This window comes from Mobula hypostoma, chromosome 27 (genome assembly GCF_963921235.1).
Source record: "Mobula hypostoma chromosome 27, sMobHyp1.1, whole genome shotgun sequence".
Taxonomy (NCBI): domain Eukaryota; kingdom Metazoa; phylum Chordata; class Chondrichthyes; order Myliobatiformes; family Myliobatidae; genus Mobula; species Mobula hypostoma.
The window spans coordinates 15647605-15670253 of NC_086123.1; the positions used below are offsets into that span (position 1 = coordinate 15647605).

At 40.3% G+C, this 22649-nt stretch overlaps 1 long non-coding RNA gene across 1 annotated transcript; it reads left to right on the plus strand.

Annotated features, from left to right (window-relative positions):
• Positions 1 to 1846: 1846 nt before the first annotated feature.
• On the plus strand, positions 1847 to 21394 carry LOC134338551 (uncharacterized). Its single transcript, XR_010016256.1, has 3 exons — positions 1847 to 1927; positions 4950 to 5021; positions 21107 to 21394. It is a non-coding gene; the product is annotated as an uncharacterized LOC134338551 (long non-coding RNA).
• Positions 21395 to 22649: the final 1255 nt, after the last annotated feature.

Genomic DNA, 22649 nt, shown 5'->3' on the forward strand with positions numbered 1-22649 from the left:
TCAGTAAGCTTTTGAATTGAGCCCATAATAGCTTCCAAAGCTGCTTTGATAGTCATAGTAATATAATAACCCATCTAACAGCTGTATTTCAAAAGGCTGGAGAAAAAAGTAAGTAAGTTAGGAGCACCAGCAGAGAGCTGTTACTCCATCAGCGGCCACCAGGCAAATCCGCGTGATTGCTATCTTGTGTGTTCTCTGTGCTGTGTATGACTGTTGGTATTGTGTTTTGTAACTTGGCCCTGGTGTAACAGTGTTTCGTTTGGCTGTAGTCATGAGTATTCATGTATGGTTGAAGGACAATTAAACTTGAATTGAATATATCTTGTCAGCAATAATGAGATAAAGCAGAATAAACTAGAGGGCGCAATTCTAAAAGAAACGATCTCATGAATTAATTTGTTTATTTACTCTAAAAATCAATTGAAAGTGATGTACCATCTAATTAATTAATTTTAACTTGCTTGACGCTGTATCTTTCTCCATGCATAGGCACACACTTGCTTTCCAATCTATCCTTAACAGAAAACAGCTGAGTTCTTCCAGCATTTTGTGTGTGTCACTCTGGATTTTCAGCATCTGCAGAATCTCTTGTGTGTATATTGTAATGCATTAAATAAAATAAAATCAGAAAATGACATAGTGATATTGTAGTACAAGTATTTCACTTATTTACAGCAGATACTTTGGTAAAGGAAGTGGTTTCATACTTTCATTAAAACAGTGTGTTTCATAATGTACAGATAATATCCCTAAAATAATATGCACGATTATTATATATGTCCTGAAGAAGGTCTCAGCTCAAAATGTCAACTGATTATTCATTTCCATAAGTGCTGCCTGACCTGCTGAGTTCCTGCAGCATTTTGCGTGTGTTGCTTGGGATTTCCAGCATCTGCAGACTTTCTCCTGTTTATAATAGGCACTATTTTACTGGATCATTTTGTTGCTCGTAACTGCTAGAACTACTGTCTGCCCCTGAGAATCAACACTTCTAACAGTACATAACATCCCTGTACCAGATTGCCTTGTGTTTCACTAGGGCAGAGTCAGAACAATGCATAAGTGCTGTATACATATACAGCAGGTTTACAATTAACTACAGGATCCTAGAGTCAAGGAGAGGAAACACAATTAACTGCTGCTTAGAACATACATCTGTGTTAACGAAACACCCCTGGGGAACATTGAATTCATTTGCTTAGTTGCTGGTAGTCACTGCCTCAATTATCAAACAAACAGTTGCATCTGGTCTGAGTACTTACACATTCAGTGTTTGAAAAAGCTTGCTCTAGCAAAGCATTATTACTGTCAGTAGAATGGAACAAGGTGAAAACAGCAGAAAAATGGTAAGGGGAAATAAACATCTGAATAGAAAAGATTAATTTAAAATCCATTACAAGATACTGTAATAACAAAACACCACTTCAAGTTGAACGCAAGTACTAATCAATAAGTTCTCTAAATTATTTAGCCAGTTGTGTTATGGCACCTTCAGTTTGGAACTCGAATGCCTTTTCTTAGTTGTTGGCTGATATTGTCAAAATATGTGACTTTTTGTGCCATCTACTCTCAAAATTGGGTGAAAAACACTCAGGTGAACAGATAATTTTATATACTACAGTAACTGGTTTTATTTTGGAGTGGAACCACTTTTAAGAGTGCAGATATTGCTTACAAAAAAGAATGGATTTTTGTCCTGATTTTTTTTCAGAGCAAATCACTTGATGTTGATGCACAAGTGCTGCATTCTGAGGCAATTTATATTTAGTGCAACTCAAGTGTCTGTTATCTTGTGCAATTCTATGGCACGTTTCCCATATTACAAAAGTGACTACAGTTCGATGATATTTCTATAGATGCAATGCGCTTCAGTTGGAGGAGCCTGATCTGAAATGAGTCGCAGTCCACTTAATGAGGCAGTTAATGGGTAAGAATCAACAAAATTACAGATTAGATAACGTTGCCTGAATCACGATCATTGGCTAAGACACCTGTAAGAACCCAATAATCTTCAAAATAATGCTGAGACAGTTGGTCTCAGAAGATTGTGCCCCTAGCAGTGCAGCCTTTCCTCAATGTGCACAGACATGTCAAGGTCAGTTTTTGAGCCCTGGTTCCTGATGTTGAATTAGAATCGACTCAATTTTTGATCTTCTGACTTGGTGATACCTCCTCGTTCCCAATCAGAATATGGCTATCACAATGTCTTATGGGGGTAGGCTGAGTGAACAAGGGCGATTCTCTCTGGAGTGAAGGAGCATGAGAGGTGTACAAAGATGATAAAATCATAGACAGTGCTCAGAGCCAGAGACTTTTCCTAGGGCTGAAGTGGCTTACTCAAGGGGGCTTAGTGTTAAGGTGTTTGGAGGAAAGAATAGAGAAGGTTACTTACACAGAACGGTGGGTGCATGAAATGCCTTGCCAGGGTGATGGTAGAGGCAGACACATTAGGGACATTTAAAGGACTCATAGACAGGCACATGGATGGAAGAAAAACAGAGGGCTATGGGGGAACAGAAGGGTTATGTTGATCTCGGCGTAAGTTAAAAGGTCAGCACACCATTATGGGCTGAAGGATCTGTACTATGCTATACTGTTCTACATTGTAAATAGTCCCTCATATCAATAACTTCAATTTTCAATTAAGTTAGTATAATATTTGAGCTCAATATGAAATTTGGATAGAATGAATACTTCCTCAATACCCTTAACATTTAACAGATCAAGGTCCAAATTTCCATCCCATACTGAAAACCAACCCCAGTGAACTTGTTCCGGGACTAATTTTATCAATTTACTTTGTTTAAGCTATATGAAGGTTGATGTCCCCTATTGTTACTATTTTATTTTTGGCATAAACCATTATTATTTTTTAAGAATGCTCCCTTCAATAACTTGTCTGATACGTGGGTGTCTTTAAATGACTACAATACTGTATTTTTGTCCCTAGTCATTTCCTATCTTTGGACATATTATTTCTGTTTTCAATGCCAAGATCACTCCTTGTTATTGCCCTTGTAACAGTCCTCATTATCAGGGAAAATTCTTGAAATGCTGTTTATCCAAATCCCATTTTTCTCCACCTGTTTCATATTCATCCCTTCCCTGAATATTACCTGCTTGGAATGTCTGTAAGTTTTCAGTAAATCTGCTATTTAGTAATAAAGCTAGTTCATAGTGTTTCTGACCGTTTTGTCAGACTGAACGATTGACATTATGAGTGTAAGAAACATTCTGAAGGCAATATTTGACACGCTGAATAAGTTCATCAAGTTCTGTACATCCTTTAGCCACTTAAAATATCATAAATAATTAGTTCTGCACAATTACGGTTGATCCCTTCCAATTGGCAGTCACGAGTTTCATGAGCAACCTGCATTTGGCTCCATTAATAGTTATAAAGTTATCCTTGTTCTTTGTGTAAGAGCACATTAGGTTCCATTATTGCCAAAACATATAATTTACTAGTCAATAAAATTTGTTGTGTATTAATTATGTCTTCAAGTAATCAATTGAAGTGGTTCCTGTCAGTTTGCACTTATTCACTTTGGTATGAAATTACAGGGAGGACACAAAATTAAATGCAATGCCAAAGATGTTTTGTTCAAGCCTATACAGAGGTCTGCTGTCATGAAGCAAAGAGTGATTTATTTTTATGACTGTGCATGACAGGAATCTAAAATAAATCTTGAAGTTGGGAGGGAGTGGCAGATGCGATAAGACAATGGCTTATTCTGAAATGAAAAGAGGGGAATTAAATAATCTCATTAAGTAACACAGAGCATTCCTGACAGGTGCAGAATGTTAATAGCACAGGGAAAATGGCACTCAAAGCAGAAGACGAGCTTTCCTGCCGGCATGCCTAATCAGAAATTCTCTGCAAGTAACCACATAGTAATTGTTTCATGTGTTCTACCTCAAAATGAAGAGTCAGGTGTAAGAAGTGAAATCTGTCAATATAAATATGAAAGTCCTTACATCAAGGTAGGAATTAATATGCAGTCCCTGAGAGCTGACAGCATGATACCACTGAACCGTTTGTAACAAATGAACTTCATGGATTATTTGCAACTCTACTTCTTTGTTTGATGAGCATTTCGAGCACCTTCTGTCATCTGCAAAAGAAAAGTCTTAAATTTTATAAATGAACTTCATTGAAAATCAATGAACTGGACATGGTCTCAGTTGCAAAATCTGGCAAGCTTCATTTGTAACCAAGTGAGAATTGCCTGTGGTGGCTGGATGGCGAGGAGTAAGTTGCCCAAAAAAAACACGCACACACTCACTCACAAACTATGAACTCAGCACTGAACGAATGTTGCAAGAGAAACAACTCTGAAAATTGCTGAAGTTTTCAAATTGCACAATCCAGTTATAAATCACAAACGTGACAAGAGGATATAATTTGAGTTGCCTGTTGTGGAAACGATCATTGTGAGAGCTGTAAAGATGAAAAATGAAACATGCCAATAGCAGACCGGTGGAGAAATTGTGATCTTTTACCAAATATTCCTTTCCAACATGATATAAGTGTCAAAGGCCTATTACTTTTCTTCACTGTGACATTACCACCAATTTCCCCCAAAGTACATAAATCAACTACTCGGTGGGAGTGAATGACCAAATATTCAAGGTTGAGAACTAACCTCATCAGTCCAATATCCCCAACCACAGGTCCTTGTTTTTCATTTGCATGTCAATTCAAACAATTAAAAAAAAATTCTTATTAAATATAACTGAGACCTGCCTACTTCTCAATTTCAGTGTAAAATCACCAAATGCAAAGTATCAAATATATTCAGAAACAAAATAGTTGTATCACCAAAAGTGCTGACATCTCTACAGTTCTCAAAATATATGCTTGTTACTTAAATCTATACAGTGATCGGTAATATAGTCCTGAAGAAGGGTCTTGGCCTGAAACGTTGACTATCTATTCATTTCCATAGATGCTGCCTGACCTGCTGAGTTCCTCCAGAATTTGCTTTGGATTTCCAGACTTCCTTGTGTTTATGCAGTTGGTAATATAGTCTTGTTTTTTTTTAGAGTATCTCTTTTCAATGGCTCACTTTTATTACCTCATGCATTACTAGCTATTGTATCTTGGTTTCGTCACTTGGTTTCTTGTTATATTAATTTATTCCCATGTTTTGGACAGACTTCTTGGTTGTCACTTTCTCTAATATTTTTCCACTCTAGTGCCTGCTGAAGGTAAAGAGAAATTGCACAGGAACGTATACTGGCTATGTGGGTATTAGATGGAGTATGACTGGAAAAATGTGAGGTTATGTACACTGGCAAGAATAGAACAAGATTTTTATAAAATGGACTTAAAACAAAAAATTAGGATGGTAGAAACCTTGATGACCTTAACTGCAAGGAGGCTGGAATATCCGAATAAGGAACTCTTACATCAGGGGCTTTGGATATGTGAAGCGCCATGCACAATGTTGGTCCCCTTATCCTTGAAAGGATAAGTGCACTTGTTATTGATGCAGTGATAGTGAGACTTACCAGACTGATTCTTGACATGAGTGAGCGATGAGAGATTGGGTAGAATCGGCTTGTAAGGGATCAGAGCTGAGTCGGATTCTGCTGGTGTCAATGCAGACAGGTGCAGCAGCGTTTGCCGGAGTCCGTGGGTCAAGTGTGTTGGCTAATTCCGAACTCCTGGTTCTCTGTATGGATCAGCCTCAAAGCAGTTTCGTTTCCACTGCACTGAAATTCTACAGTTTCAAATTAAGATTTGGAATTGTCATCTAAAATGGGGACACATGAAAAAAGATAGAAATTCAATACTTTATATTCCTCAAACGTGATTGGTGGTTGGACAGACGATCAAGGAAAATGGGGAAAAAAGTACCGTCAGAACATGTGACTCAGAAATAATGCACGAGGCGTGAGTCACTCTGATAAAGATCACACGTGGTTCATTTCTCATGTTGTTAAGAACACAGAACATAGAATAGTACAGCACAGTACAGGTCCTTTGGCCCACAATGTTGTGCTGACCCTCAAACCCTGCCTCCCATATAAGCCCCCACCTTAAATTCCTCCATATACCTATCTAGTAGTCTCTTAAACTTCACTAGTGTATCTGCCTTCACCACTGACTCAGGCAGTGCATTCCACGCACCAACCACTCTCTGAGTAAAAAACCTTCCTCTAATATCCCCCTTGAACTTTCCACCCCCTATCTTAAAGCCATGTCCTCTTGTATTGAGCAGTGGTGCCCTGGGGAAGAGGCGCTGGCTATCCACTCTATCTATTCCTCTTATTATCTTGTACACCTCTATCATGTCTCCTCTCATCCTCCTACTCTCCAAAGAGTAAAGCCCTAGCTCCCTTAATCTCTGATCATAATGCATACTCTCTAAACCAGGCAGCATTCTGGTAAATCTCCTCTGTACCCTTTCCAATGCTTCCACATCCTTCCAATGTACAGTCCAGAGAAAAAATAGAATATAGCTGCGGTTATTTAAATAATGCATTTAGCTGTGTATGATAGAAGACATCAAGGTCTCATGGCTCCTACATTTTGTCATAGCTTATCAGCTGTCCGTTATTACCACAGCAGTCGTGTAGCATTTAGTGTGACGCTATTACAGCTCGGGCCGTTGGAGCTCAGAGTTCAATATCCAGTGTTGACTGTGAGGAGTCTGCACGTCGTCCCCGTGGAACGTGTGGGATTTCCCCAGGCGCACCAGATTCCTCCCACATACCGGTCATTCTAAGTTGTCCCGCGATTAGGGTAGGGTTATCTCGGGGTCGCCAGGGGTCGCTAGGGCAGCGGGGCTCGAAGGGCCTACTCCGCGTTGTACCACTAAACAAAATAAACAAATGTGATGTTTCGCATGAATTCCTCTCGGACATGAATAACTTAGTCTTAAATGAATGCTATCTTCATGAAGATGAAGCGTATTCATTTGAATTAGGTAAGGGCCCCAATGGAAATAAATTGAAAATATCACTGGAATTCTTGGTTGTTGAAGTGAAAATGACAATGATACCTGAATGGTGGGACTCTTGCCTCAAAGGAGGAGGTTAAGGCTTCCAACCCCTCTCCTGTGATCTGAGCACTCAGGGTATTACTGATATTTGGCTATCATCTGGATGCAAATTTAAACCAAAGTCCACGTGGTGAGATTCAAAGGCTTCCATGCAACCACCTCTATCTACTGACCTCCTCTGTTTTCCTTCAGTGTGGTGGTACTGGATTTCTTACATCACCCTGAAGGATATGGTTTCATATTCCAAAGGCAGCACCTCAGACAGGGCAGTTCTCTCTTGGTTCTTAGAAGATATTGGTGCACCAAGTATACCTTACGCAAAAGGTTATAAAACTGAGTGAATCTGTGGCAATGAATGCTGAATACTACTTGGCCAATGGTTGCTCACAGTCTTGATCCAACGACACTTGGTCTTGTTGAAAGTCTCTCCAATGTCTTTGCTGTTCACTTGGGCTTGTGAAAGTGGCAGGTATTTACAAACCACTTAGTCGCTAGCATATTCCAAAAATGATATGGCACAGGGAAATTGACAGTGATGTTAGATGCAAAACGACTGATTAAATTAAGGATGGTCCGAATGATTGAAAGATTAAACCATTGTCTATTTCAGATAAAGTCTACTGGCAAACAAGTCCATAACTACAGGCTGTATTTTAAAAAATTATTTACCCCCATCCAGAGTGAACTAGAAATTCAGCAAGTATATTTGCAATCCCCCACAGTATTAGTGTAACTGCCGTTTAGAAAGATTCCAGCAAATAGACTAATTGCAAACAAGAGAAAATCTGCAGATGGTGGAAGTGTGTATGTAGAACAGTAGACTAACTTCATTTGTGGTCATTTTCACATTTAGTCTGGCTCCCATTGTGTATGGCAAAATTTAGCAGAACAGTTGATTTCAAACTGTGTCAAGATGGATTGTTTTTACAGTGCATAACTTATCATTAGGCCAAACGTAATCACAAATCTTCATCTAAATCAGTAATTTCCTCACACTTCTGTGGTTAGTAGAATAAACATGCATCAAATTTTAAATTATTTAGTTTCAAATTTAGCGGAATCTGGTTTCAAATGTCAGAATTTTAGTGCAGATCATTTGAATCTCATCTGTCAGAGTAGAAGCTTTCCACAAGTGCCTTGGATGACTAATGATTGAGTTAACTTGGAAATCCGTAAAGGATATATGGATACCAGTAACTGGACAATGTTTTAAAGTTTACATTAGTTCTGAAGATGGTGTTAGAAGAGCAGTCAAACACTTTCACTTTCATAAAAGTTTCGGATCTGTTTTTGTCTTCAGTTATCAAGCTTGAATCAACTTTGGGACCAGAGGATTACAGTTTATCTATCTTACCCGATAAAGCAATTCCTTTTGAGAAGCTTATAACAATTGTATTCTGAGTGACAGTGACCTACTTTTTTATCAGTTGGAGGGACTTGTTGCTTCTCTGTTTTGATGTTGGTTTTGTTGGAATGTAGTTGCATTCTCTAATAATGCCACTTGTACTATTACTAATGGGTAGCAGAATGGAGATGTGTCTCTACCAAAGGAGGTGTAAGGTGCTCTTTACCTCTGCTGGCCTGCAGGAAACCCTTGGGCAAGATGTAGCACTTGCTTAGCCTCCCTCCCCAATGAGGGTCACGTGAAGCCATGGGAGCAGGTGGTGGATGGTCATATGAGCAGTTGGTGTATATCGCAAGTTCTGGTTAACGAGCACCGATGCTGGGCAGACAATTTCTGAAATGTACTGATCATGGCTGGGGTCACCCGTCTTGCAAAGACACTGTTCAGAACAAGGCAATGGCAAACCATTTCTGAAGAAAAATTTGCCAAGAGCAATCATGGTCGTTCACTTCATACGACATGACACATAATAATTATAATGATGATAACTATTACTAAACCTCATATGCCATGCCATGAGACACAAATATAGATTTATATTTATTTTCCAGTAATCTGATCTCCTTCGGGAGAGAGAGCAACATTGCCAAAAATGAACAAATAACCAAAGGTGTGAAATTTAAAGACCTCCATCACATTTTACAAAAGTTTACAAGTTGTGCTTGCGGAAACAAATCTCACAGAGGTTCCAGAGAAGGGCATTTGAAGAAATTAAAATTCATGATTATATGTTCTGTCTACTCTCCTTGCATAAAATCTTCTGAAGTAGCTTCATTATAACTGTGTTCAAATAGCAGTTATCTGAGACAGAGGCTGTTTATGCAATCACAGAGCGGCTCAGAACCTAGGCTTCGGCTCTTCATTTCTTGATGAAGTGTACTGTTTGTGCGCCTAAAATTTATTGTATATTTTTCCATAACAAAAGAAAAAAGGACTTAGATCACCTACTGAAGTTGTTAGGTGTGATAATTCATTTTTAGATAATTAGTTTTGCACTACAACCTTCTCGGTTATCAAAATTCTAATTTCCACTTTTTGTTTGTTCTACATGTCGCTGTACATCAGATATCACAGATTTCTGCCTAACTACAGTTGTAACTGTCCAAAATATATTTGCTTTATTGTTGGGGATGACAAAAAAACTCCATAGCTTTTAGCATTAAAATCATTTTCACCGTCTCATAACATTTCAGGTAATTTGTGATACCAAAGGCTCACCTTTAGTGGCGTGATCTATTTTGTGACCTTGTAAAGATCTCATCACTGATTGGACTAGTGTGCCAATCAATGACATTGGTTTTAACTGGATTCTTGTGGTTTGGTCATGTATAGGCAGTGAACGGAGTAAAAGTGGATGTTCTGTTAAAAGCAAAGCAAAATTGATAAGGGCTACTTTCTCTTTCCTCCTGTTTCCTCCGATTTGATGGTAGCATTGAGAAAAGGCAGCTCCTGGTCATTAACTAGTTACCAATGCAAAGGTGGAGGAACTGCATAGCTAAAGTTCACCAGTATCTTGTCAAAAGAGAACTGCTGACTTCACTTTTGCAATTAATTGGCAAAATACCATCAGAAGGTGAAGGACTCCATTCGTATGACACTATCAGAAGGAAATTATGTCCGCTACCATACAAATGGTGCATATGTTGCTGAGAATGAAATCTTGGCTTTTTTTTTACCCCTTTCCAACCAAAGCAAGATTTGCAAAATACATTATCACTTTGAGAAAGAATCCAAAGACTGTACAGGTTTTCCCAGCACAAAAATATGAGACAGATTTCATTTCATGACAAAATTGTTATGGTTTCCACTGAACGCAACACCTTCAGACTAAAAAAAATGTGCACAATGTGGATCCTACTTCTTCTTTTCCAGATTTCCTGTCTTTCAGTCGTACATTCGTGCTTATATTTTTAGACATTGCTTCATTCAGTATTCTGTCACAAATATCCATCTGGTAATTTGTGCTATGGTGTATTTTCACTGCTGGTCACTGTGCTAGCATTTACAGAAAGCTCTCGCAATGGACAGGGGGCAGAGCGAAGTGATGATGGTGCTAAACGGCGACTCCTTTGCTTCCATCTTTGGAAACAGCTCTATTTTTGTCTTTGATATCTCTTCTTTACCTTTTCAAGGTTCTTTTGAAGACCCTGACCTGGAGTTACACTTTGACTTCGGTTCTTAGCGGGATTAGGACCGCTCTCAGGGCCTTACGACCGGCTGCTTTTTGACATCCCAAGGACGCGGCCTGGAAGACTAGTGCGCCTTCAGGATGCTGGATTTTCGTGGCTCTAGAGATGGGCTGATTCAAGGCTGGTGCCCCTGATTGAGGTGTCGTGGGGAAATACGGAACATCAGGAGGAGCGGGTTAGCTGTTGTGGACTTTGTGTCCAGAGACCTCACTACAGGAAGGATGTGGAAGCCATAGAAAGGGTGCAGAGGAGATTTACAAGGATGTTGCCTGGATTGGGGAGCACGCCTTATGAGAATAGGTTGAGTGAACTCGGCCTTTTCTTCTTGGAGCGACAGAGGATGAGAGGTGACTTGAAAGAGGTGTATAAGGTGATGAGAGGCATTGATCGTGTGGATAGTCAGAGGCTTTTTCCCAGGGCTGAAGTGGCTGCTACAAGAGGGCACAGGTTTAAGGTGCTGGGGAGTAGGTACAGAGGAGATGTCAGGGGTAAGTTTTTTACACAGAGAGTGGTGAGTGCGTGGAATGGGCTGCTGGCAACAGTGGTGGAGGCAGATATGATAGGGTCTTTTAAAAGACTTATGGATAAGTACATGGAGCTGAGAAAAATAGAGAGCTATAGGTAAGCCTAGTCATTTCTAAGGTAGGGACATGTTTGGCACAACTTTGTGGGCCGAAGGGCCTGTATTGGGCTGTAGGTTTTCTATGTTTCTATGTTTCTAGACCTGAGCCTTGGTGCTAATTCCCTGGTCGCAGAGCTCGGAAAAAAACAATGCAACAGACTTTTAACATCATGAATCAGCGAGTTGTTTGTTATGTCTCCCCTCTCGCTGTGAAACAGGGACATCTCTTCTTCCCTTATTCGGGAGAGAGAGAGCCTGAGGTATGTCGAATTACCGGGTGAATGAGTAGTCTTCGGAGGGTACTGCAAGCCTATGTCTATATGGATGCTTTGCTGCACACTTGAGTGCTTGGTGGGGGGTGCCGATGCTTTTTTGCAATGGGGGGGTCGTTGCTTTTTGCTGCTGTTTGTACGTGGGAGGGGGAGCTGGGAGGGTACTTTGGGGTTCTAACATTTAACTGTCATTGATTCTTTGGGACACTCCTCTGTTTTTGTGGATGTTTGCGAAGAAAAAGTATTTCAGGATGTGCATTGTATACATTTCTGTGACGTTAAATGTACATGCTGAAACATGTAACATGTAACTCAGCATGTAGTGCAGCAGATAGTGCGATGCTTTATACTGCTAGCAGCCCGGGTTCAATTCCACCGCTGTCTGTAAGGAGTTCGTATGTTCTGTCTGTGACCACGTGGTTTTCCTTTGAGTGCACCAGCTTCCTCCCATGTACGGGTAAATTGTGGTCATGCTATGTTGTCACTGGAAGCAAGGCAACACTTAAGGGCTACGCACAGCACATCCTCGGACTGTTGGTCGATTGACTGTATGTTTCAATGTATATGTGAAACATAAAGGTAATCGTCTTCTATTAAAATTCTTTAGTGCTGAAAGGTAGTTTATTGCAAAAAAAAAAGAACAGTGTTTACCTATCCATTTGAAGAAACCACTTTAGGAAAAAATCTAATTGATAGGTTCCACTAAAAAGATAATTGCACATGAAATGCTGCGATCTATGAAGACTTTGAACAGCCCATTATTTTCTCAGCTTCTGAATATAACAGGTTCATCTATGATGTTATTGCGACAAGAGTCGATCCTGGTCGTTAACAGTTGGCCCTGAGAAATGCTGGTATGGATTTTACTCTGACTGGAAATACAGCTTAAAAGAGAAAAAAAAAAACAAGATTATTTTGTTAGAAAACATTTTTTTAATTCCCTATTTACTGGGTGCAAGTGTTGTGTGATATTGCACAGAGCCTGACAGAACAGATGATCACAGATCTGATTTCCTGATTGTAGAAAGTAGCTGATCTTGCTTTGGGTATCAGAGACGGCAGAAGTTCAACAACATCTGCTCCTGATTTCTGTTCTATGATGTGCACTGAATCGAGTCTGTGTGGAGATCTACCATTTGTGAACAGTTTTATTCTCTCCCATTCACAGGAGCTGATTTATTCATTCAGTAAGCCCTCCCCACTCTCGCATTTCTGTGCATGGTGGGGTAGTGACAAATGGACCTTCATTGATTTGAGGCTAATGGAAGTTTATTAATTTCAATTGTAGGCCGTATCTCGGGTAATGATGAGTTTGAGTACAGAGAGGAAATTAAGAACCTTGTGGCATGGTGCGAAGACAATAACCTATCCCTCAACATCAGCAAGACGAAGGAATTGGTGGTTGACTTCAGAAGGAGAAGCGGACCGCACGACCCAATTTACAGCGGTGGTGCGCAAGTGGAACAGGTCAAAAGCTTTAACTTCCTCGGGGTCAATATCACAAATGACCTGACTTTGTCCAACCAAGCAGAGTCCACTGCCAAGAAGGCCCACCAGCGCCCTTACTTCCTGAGAAAGCTAAAGAAATTTGGCCTGTCCCCTAAAACCCTCACTAATTTTTATAGATGCACCGTAGAAAGCATTCTTCTAGGGTGCATCACAACCTGGTATGGAAGTTGTCCTGTCCAAGACTGAAGGAAGCTGCAGAAGATCGTGAACACGGCGCAGCACATCACACAAACCAATCTTCCGTCTGTGGACTCACTTTACACCGCACGCTGTCAGAGCAGTGCTGCCGGGATAATCAAGGACACAACCCACCCAGCCAACAGACTTCTTGTCCCTCTTCCCTCCAGGAGAAGGCTCAGGAGCTTGAAGACTCGTACGGCCAGATTTGGGAGCAGCTTCTTTCCAACTGTGATAAGACTGCTGAATGGATCCTGACCCGGATCTGGGCTGTACCCTCCAAATATCCGGACCTGCCTCTCGGTTTTTTTGCACTACCTTACTTCCTATTTTTCTATTTTCTATTTATGATTTATAATTTAAATTTTTAATATTTACTAATTTTAACTATTTTAAATATTTTTAATATTTAATATTTGTAATCCAGGGAGTGTGAATCACAGAATCAAATATCACTGTGATGATTGTACATTCTAGTACCAATTATTTGGCGACAATAAAGTATAAAGTATATACTATCATGTTGTCTGTGTTTTATTGTTTTCTGCATGATCAAAAATATGTTTCAGACTTTGCAGATTGGATTTCCAATTTTTGTTTGTAACCAGAACAATCTATTCATGTGAACCCAAACTATAAAGCCTGTATTTCTGTGTTGGATATTACACGAAGGGCTAGATCAGGGGTTCCCAACCATTTTTATGCCATGGACCCCTACCATTAACTGAGGGGTCTATAGACCCCAGGAAAGCCTGCACTAGATGATTGTTTCAATGCTTTTTCCAATTTATTTTTTTCTATTTCTTCAGCAAACTTCCCCATGGGAATGGAGCTGATCTTCAGAACTAATTGGAAATTGTTCCATCTGTCCAGAATCAAGTTCACCCAAACCTCAGTAGTCAAGTTGCAGTATGCAGCCATAGTTTATGTTTGTGCATGCTCAGAGGCCAAGGTCCAAGACATTGAGTTCTCCAGTGAAGCATTCAAGAAGATGAGTCTTGGATTCAACATCTTCTACCAGACTTTCACCTGTGCACCACACTGCCGTCAAAAATAAAGGCTTATGATGAGACTGATTAAAGCATGAATCACTTTCTTATATCTTGGGGCTGCCTTTAAGCAAAAGAAGACGTAATTGATGAAATTCACTGCGAAACTCTGATGCATCAGCACAGCCAATTTCAATCAATTGTCAATTGAAGATTAAGATCTCTAGACCTATGTGCAGAAGGCATCTGCCTTTACAGAGTCCTCCAGCTCACTGGAAGGGAAAACAAACCAGTGTAAGTGCATTTTCCCAGGCTGTCATGCCCGGCATTCAGGCATTAGTCACTGCCAGTCAAGTATACAGGGCTAACAAGAGAGAATCTGTAGATGCTGGAGGAACTCAGCAGGCCAGGCAGCATCTATGGAAAAGAGTACAGTTGATGTTTCGGGCCAAGACCCTTCATCAGGTCCTGTTGAAGGGTCTCGGCCCGAACCTTCAATTATACTCTTTTCCAAGTATACAGGGCTGGCCATGTTATTTGTGTACCCAACTCCAAAATCTTAAAGCAGACAAAAAGATTCAAGGATACGACCAAACCTTCTTTTAAAAAGTGGGGCATTTCTATTGACTCCTGGGAAGTGCTCGTAGAGCATAGATAGAACACAGAACAGTGCAGGAACAGACCGTTCTGCGTACAATTTCTGGATCAAATATGATGCCAGCACATGGTCTACATCTCTCCATTCCTTGTATATTCATGTAAATCCTCGTAAATCCCACCTTCATATCTGCTTCCATTACCATTCCCGTCAGCCCATTCCAAGCACCTTCCATTCTCTGTGTGAGAGTAATTTGCCCCACTCATCTCCTTTAAACTTTCTCTCTCTCTCATCTTAAAAGTATGTCTTCTATTACTGTTGTTCACTTATTTCGAGATCCAGCAGGATAAAAGGCCCTTCCAGCCCAACAGGTCAGTGTTGCCCAGTTACTCCCCTGTGACCAATTAACCTACTAACCTGTACGTCTTTGGAATGTGGGAGAAAAGCAGGGAGCCCAGAAGAAACCCACGTGGTCATGGGGAGAACGTACAAACTCCAAGCATTCGGCAGCAGAAACCGAACCCAGTTCACTGGCACTGTAAAGCGTTACGCTACTGTGCCACCTTACCCTGCCCATATGGAGATGGATAATTCAGGTGAATCTTGAGGCCATATACTGTGTGCATCCAAACAGGAAAGTGAAAGAAGCCTACCCACCTCTCTGTGCCATCAATCAGCCCCTGCCCCATCTGAGGAAGAGGTTGTGGCTTTCACTTTGGAGCTATTAGCCACCTCAGCACCCAGAACAATATAGTTGAGAAAAGTTATCCTTGATCCTAAGGAAAAAGGAGAGAGCTAGGTGTCAGCATACCCATGACTGTCTCAGCTACGTAGTAGCAGCAAACTTTCTACTGTCAGATTAAGTTAAATAGCCAAGCAAGTAGGCTGCAGAGAGTTGCAAACCTAAATCCATCATGGGCACTAGCCTCCATTGTATCCAGTACTCACAGAGCGATGCCTCAGAGGCCTAAAAAAGGCGGCATCCATTATTAAGGATCCCCATCACCCAGTTCGCATTGCTACCATCAAGAAGGAGGTACAGGAGCCTGAAGGCACACACTCGGTGATTCAGGAACAGCTTCTTCACCTCTGCCATCCGATTTCTGATGAAAAGTTTCACGACATATGCCGGTGATATTAAACCTGATTCTGATCCTGTGGAGAATTATTTGTCCAGAGTTGCTAACAGTGGGGAATGTGCTTTACAATGCCATTTCATAGTTTATGTTTCATTGTAATTCAGTCATAGTTATCTTGGACAAAAATATAACATCCTTGACATCACTTCTGATGGGAAGTGTCGAAGCCAAGTGCCAAACTCTGTGGAGGTTCCCAAAGGATTTTCCACAGTATTCCACTGGAATTACTTTAGAAAATTGCATACAGAAAATGTTGTCAATTAAAGACAGATAAAAGTGAAATATGATTTACTATGATTTAAAAGTTCCTCTAAGGTTAATCTAAACATTCCATTAAAGACTATCATTGGCATATTGATAGCTCGACATGATGCTAATGTGAATAATCTCAGCCTTTTGATGTCCCCTGCATTATTGCATTCATGTTCTTTAAAAAGAGAGCTCTGAATTCAGCATTGTTGGTTTATTGTCATTCATCCTATGTGACAAGCTGAAGTGAAGAGTCTGGAAAGACAAGATATAGATTGGATTAAATTGGTGAACCAAATGCTTTGATTCTTGAACAATAACAAACTGTGACATTGAAGCAGGCATGAATGATTGCCTGTTCTACTTTTAAACTGGGAAGAATTACAGGCTTTGTTTATGAGCTTAAAGGTTTACTGGATTGTGTGAAATCAGGATTACTGGAGCCCACACTATGATGGGGCTTCTGTGTAGCAACGTTTTAGCCTCCAGCACTTATTGAAGTTTACCAGATCATTTGGGACAATTATCCAGGCATTGAGGATAAAAACTTAAGTGGTTGGAGAATGAATTATTCGATTTCCTAAATTTGGTGGTATGTAAGAAATCAATAAAGATAATTTGAATTAAATGTTTTTTTCTAAATGTGGGTCTGATCTCAGAACAGCAAAGTGGGACATTTGTCTTTGTTGCAAAGAAAATACCCTAAGCTGAACCATTTTGTTCAGGGTTGTACACTGCAGACCAATTGCTACTGCTTTTTGCTGGAATGGACGAACAGCGGTTATTTTGTCTCCCGTGCACGCTGTCCAGCTGTTCACTATGGTGCAGAGAGGCTAGGAACATCTCAGTCGGTGAAGTTTACTTACTGTACTGAAGTGAGGCTGTGGCCTGCTTCGTCTGCAGTGATGCCAGGCTTTGTGTCTTTCATAAAACCTCAGTCCGAAGGCTATTCGCTTACTTTTATTGCTTGCACAATTTTTTTTTCTGTCTGAGCATTGGGTGTTTGAAGGTCTTTTATCATGGGTTCCTTTGGGGTTTCTTTGTTTTGCAGCTGCCTATATGGAGGTGAATCTTAAAGTTGTATAATATATACATACCTTGTTAATAAATGTACTTTGAACTTTTGAAATTGCTCTGAAGGTTATGGAATTTGAAGAGCTGCATGATGCTTCTGACCCAAGTACTTGTGCCTGTTCCCTCTCTTCTGTGGATTTAAATGTAAAATTCCAGTCCTAATGTAGAATGGTTCTGATGTGCCCAAAGGTTTAACTGGTGAAGTACATGGCCTATGATAAACTCTATAGTGTCTATAGATTATAATGGTCTTTGCCAGGGTACTAGTGGGGAACTTTGAGAAAATCTAGTTTGAGGGGAAAAAGTCAGCACAAAGGTGAAGTCTTTTTTCACCTTGTTTGCAAAATGATTAACAGATCTGCAGGAGGAGAAGATGGCGGCACGACGCCGCGCGGGCAGCTCTCCAGTGAAATGATATCGTCTTTGTAAGTAGGATGCCGTGCACAATTCTGATTTGATGGAGACAGACGTGAGAAGCAGAGGAATATCTGGAGAAAACTTCTGAAATGCCCGGTTCGCTGCCGCTGAAACTGTGCAATCGAGAATCTCTGGAGGGAACGCCCCAAAATCTCCGGCTTTGCCTGCTGCTGGCAACCGAGGCTGGGGTCAAAGCGTTCGGCAGAGATGGTGCTTGGTACTCGGTGTCGGAGGGCTGATCGGAGCTCGAAGTTTTCGGACGACTCAGAGTCGGACTGTGGTCGGGCATGGCAGGGAGAGTTTTCTTCCTTCTCCCGTCTGCATGAGATGTGGGGCTTTCGAGAGACTTTGAACTTTTTTACTATGACCATGGCCTGTTCTTCATCAAGTTATGGTATTGTTGCACTGTTGTAACTATACATTATAATTATGTGGTTTTTGTTCGTTTTTCAGTCTTGGTCTGTCCTGTGTTTCTGTGATATCACACTGGAGGAATATTGTATCATTCCTTAATGCATGCATTACTAAATGACAATAAAAGAGGACTGCATGTCCTCATCATCTAATAATCTAATCTAATCTCTTTACCTTTATTTAAAAATCCTTACTTATGAACATAGTTGAAACAGCCATACATTTTGATGGAGGAGAAGACATGATATTTTCCTGGGCCAAGTCTTACTGGCTTTGGAGACGGTTTGGAAGAGCACCACTAAGATCCAGTTATTGGAGTGACCGTAAGTCCCAGATTGAGGGCATGCACTGTGACTCTGACATTTATGTCACCATCTGTCACTAAGTCAGCTACACCGTGTCAGTGGACTTAACTGAGTCCCAGTGGCAGGATCTAGCAAAACACTGGGGAATTTCCACTTGGATTCTCCACTGGGGCACAGTTTCTGTAGATGGGAATTCTGGAGGGAATTCTAAACCTCCGGGCAGAAAATAAAGGTGAAGATGGTAAGTCTCTTTTCAATTTATTTTATCTTCATTTATTGTTTATTTTATTTCTAAATGTTTTTATTTGTTGTTGATTAAATACAATTAATTATCCACAATTTGGCATTAAAATTAGTATTTAGTAATCTATTGCAGATAGTTGGCATGGAAACTGAAAATTCAGGCTGCTGCTTCACTTAAGATGGAGGATGGATGGGTGGGGAGGTGGGTGTTTGACAGGCACAGAGTCTCACCAGCTCTTGGCTGTGTATGGTCAAAAAAACGTCTGGTGTTGACACAAAGCCAGTGAATTACAATAGGAGGCATCTAAACGGGAAGCAAGCTCATGTGAATGACCCAATGGCTGCCAAATTTCCTTAGTGCATTCCGAGGAACAAATCTGTTGCCTAAGAGCAGAAAAATTTAATGTGACCGCCATCTACAGTGGAACAGCCCCCATGATTACAAAATAGTCTGGAGCTTGTGATTGATTCGTTACCATCTTTTGTTTGTGCTTGTCAGCAGACTCATCAATTCTTTCAGCAGGTGTTTGAAGAATTTCAAATAATCAACTTTATTAGGTATTTACATTTGCTGACTCTATTTACTCTGATAACACAGAAGAGTTGATCATTCTGACATTTGTTTGTTCCTCTTATCTATTTTCATGTTAGAAATCTAAGAACTCCTGTAGATTTCATTGCAACTTTCAATAGTTCTGGCACTTGGGATTTGTTTTACAATCAGAGGATGGCTGGGGGATGGGATGGGGAGGGGGAAATGACACACAATACAGTGGATTCCATTTAATTGGGACACATTGAGACTGGTACGTTGTGGCCCAATTAAACGGTTGCCTCAATTTTCTAAAGTTCCATGGAAATAGATAAAAATGTATAGAAATACAAATTGAGTAGCAAACTATGAATTTAAATGAAATACAGAACAAATTAACATACTGCCAATACTATTAAACTGTGTATTAGTTCCTAATAGTTATCAATGGAGGAATTCGTCCAGTGTACGCTGATGTTTTGAGTGACAGTAAATAAACAAAATCAATGCAGACACCTTGACTGCCTTTATACAATTCTTTAGACAATTGTATCCTCCAAATCTTCATTTTCATTTTAACATTCCAGAGGATTGTCAATACCTTCAAATTCTTCATAGTTTCTAACTTGTAAAAGTAGTGATATCATCTCATTTTCACTTTTGGCCGTTTCTGGCATCTCCAAGCCTGAATGCTTGAAACCGCAGTAAGCAAAACAGTCTGAATTCATGCTTATTGCTTGCCAACTATAAGTGACAAAAATCACTGCTTTTTCAACAAACACATGCAACTGACGTTATTTAAAAACTGTTTGTTTGAAGCACAATGTAGTGTCTAATAGTCACACAAGTGCACACAACTGATGTTAGTTAGAAACTGTTCAGCAACAGTTTCCTGCCCCAATTAAGTGACATAGTACCCCAAATAAATGAAGGAAATTATTGGATAATTGTATACAGTTGTATACACTTGAATTTAGAAGGATGAGAGGGGATCTGATTGAAACATGTAAGATTATTAAGGGATTGGACACGCTAGAGGCAGGAAACATGTTCCCGATGTTGGGGGGGTCCAGAACCAGAGGCCACAGTTTAAGAATAAGGGGTAGACAATTTAGAACGGAGTTGAGGAAAAACTTTTTCACACAGAGGGTTGTGGTTCTGTGGAATGCTGTGCCTCAGAAAGCAGTCGAGGCCAATTCTCTGGATTCTTTCAAGAAAGAGTTAGCTAGAGCTCTTAAAGATAGCGGAGTGAAGAGATATGGGGAGAAGGCAGGAAAAGGGTACTGATTGTGGTTGATCAGCCATGATCACAGTGAATGGTGGTGCTAGCTCAAAGGGCTGAATGGCCTACTCCTGCACCTATTGTCTATTGTCTATTGTCTATTGAAATACGAGCAATTTTATCAATTAGTTTTTGTTCTTTAAGTCCTAAATAATCAGTCGCCATTAAATAGGCAACCTAATTAACTAGATTCTACTGTATTATTATGACTGAGTGTGAGGGATATTTTGTAATTCTTATACGCAAGAGATTTTGCAGATGCTGGAAATTCAGAGCAGCACACACAGAATACTGGAGCAACTCAGCAGGTCAGGCAGCATCTGTGGAGAGGAATAAAGAGTTGACATTTCAGGCCAATGTCCTTCATCAGGACTGGAAAGGAAGGGGGAAGCAGCCAGAATAAATTAGACATATAGGGGGAAGGGAAGCTGGCAGGTGATAGGACAAATCAGGCGAGGAAGAATTTCTCCATAACTTCCACCATCTTCAACAAGACCCTACCACAAAATATAACTTCTGTGAAAATATATCTGTAACACCGAAGTTTTTATAAATTTGTAAGTTATGCAAAATGTAATGTGACAAAATGGAAGTTGTGAGATCCGATAGCGCTTTGTTCGTTTGCTGGTTTATTGATTTGGATGGGAGGCTTAATGTGTGTGTGTGTGCTTGCTTTCCAGCAGGGGAGGATGTTTGATAACAAAGAAAAATAGGACATGGCTGTCATGAGGAGTATGGAGAAGAAGTCTCTAAAGACAAATGGACTGATTGAAGAATAGATACCAAGAACCAGAGTCGAATGCTGAATAATGGAGGAATGCCATTATGGGATGGAGCAACCTAATTACCGATCTCTGTAGAAAGTATAAAAGTGATTTGTTTGAGCTATAAGATTGAAGATATCTTCCGGACGATAATGTGTGGAGGTACACTTCCCTTGCAAGTAAATAATAAAATGTGCCATGAGTTGATCCACTCTGAATTTGTTGTAGTTTTTTTATGGAATATTAGAAGACCTAGCTGAATGGTACACGGCATTTCCCCTCCTCCCCGCTCTCTACTTTCCACAGGGATCTCTCTCTACATGACTCTGATGTCTACTCATCCCTCCCTACTGCTGTAATTGTTATCACTGGAGAGTACTGTTCTCCAATAACTGAGAATGACGCAACCATTTGAAATGTTGTGAGGAGCAACAGCATTGGCACTGATTGCACATTGATGGATTATATGTAAAAGCTCCTATGAATTGCTGGCCAGTCATGAGAGCATCCATTGCCTCTTTGACCTCCATTGTTAATCTCTTCAGCACTGTTTCCTATTACATCTTGAGATTGCCATCACATGGTGCAATATCAGCTTAGTCAATAATATTAAAGAATTCTATAGGAACATAATGGCAACAATGTTCTGTTTTTAGGGCTCTTGCTTTGTGCAAGGTGGTCACTCCAATTAGAATAGGAACTCCTGCAAACGTTCTTCATTGCTGTAAGCTTGTTTGGAACAGGAGACCTCCTGCTACCTAGAGAAAGTGTGTCCAAAAATTGCTGTCCTCTTAGGAAAATTACCGTCTGGTCTAACAACACGTGGGGGAACTTAATCTTCCTAGTTGGAGCACTTCCAATACGTTTCAACCAAGGAAGATCAGTTGCTCGGTTGTTACATTTGCTGTATTGACCTGCTTGGGTCCTGGCTAGCCAAGCGTATCCTGGACCTAATTAGCCAGGTTCTCAGAAGCGTTAAGAACTTGTACAATATAATTGGGTCATGAGGGCTTGCCAGAACAAGGCTTGATCCTGAAACTGCTGAGGAAACAGAAAGCAAGGATGTGGCTCTCTTATGGAATAATTCTGAATGTCTGTGCTATGTCGCATTGCAAAATATTTTTTTTAAATAACTGAAAATGAAAAAAGTGTTTCCTTTAAAGATAGAATTACTATTTCCGTAAAGTACCTAAGAACACTAAATAATTAAAACATTATTGCAAAGAAAATTAATTTAAAAAGCCTGACCTACCTTATCAGTAGCTTTTTATTTTCTAGCAGCCATTAAACCTTCTTTCAAATGAATGCGTCCACAGTTCCTGGGCTATATCTAACTGGCATGAGATCTGTGGGCAGAGACACTGGCTTAATAACTTGATGCGCTGCTGAGGGGCTGCATGCAGATTCTAGTGTTAGGGAGTACTTACAGATCTGCCATGTGAAATTGGCCAACAAGTTC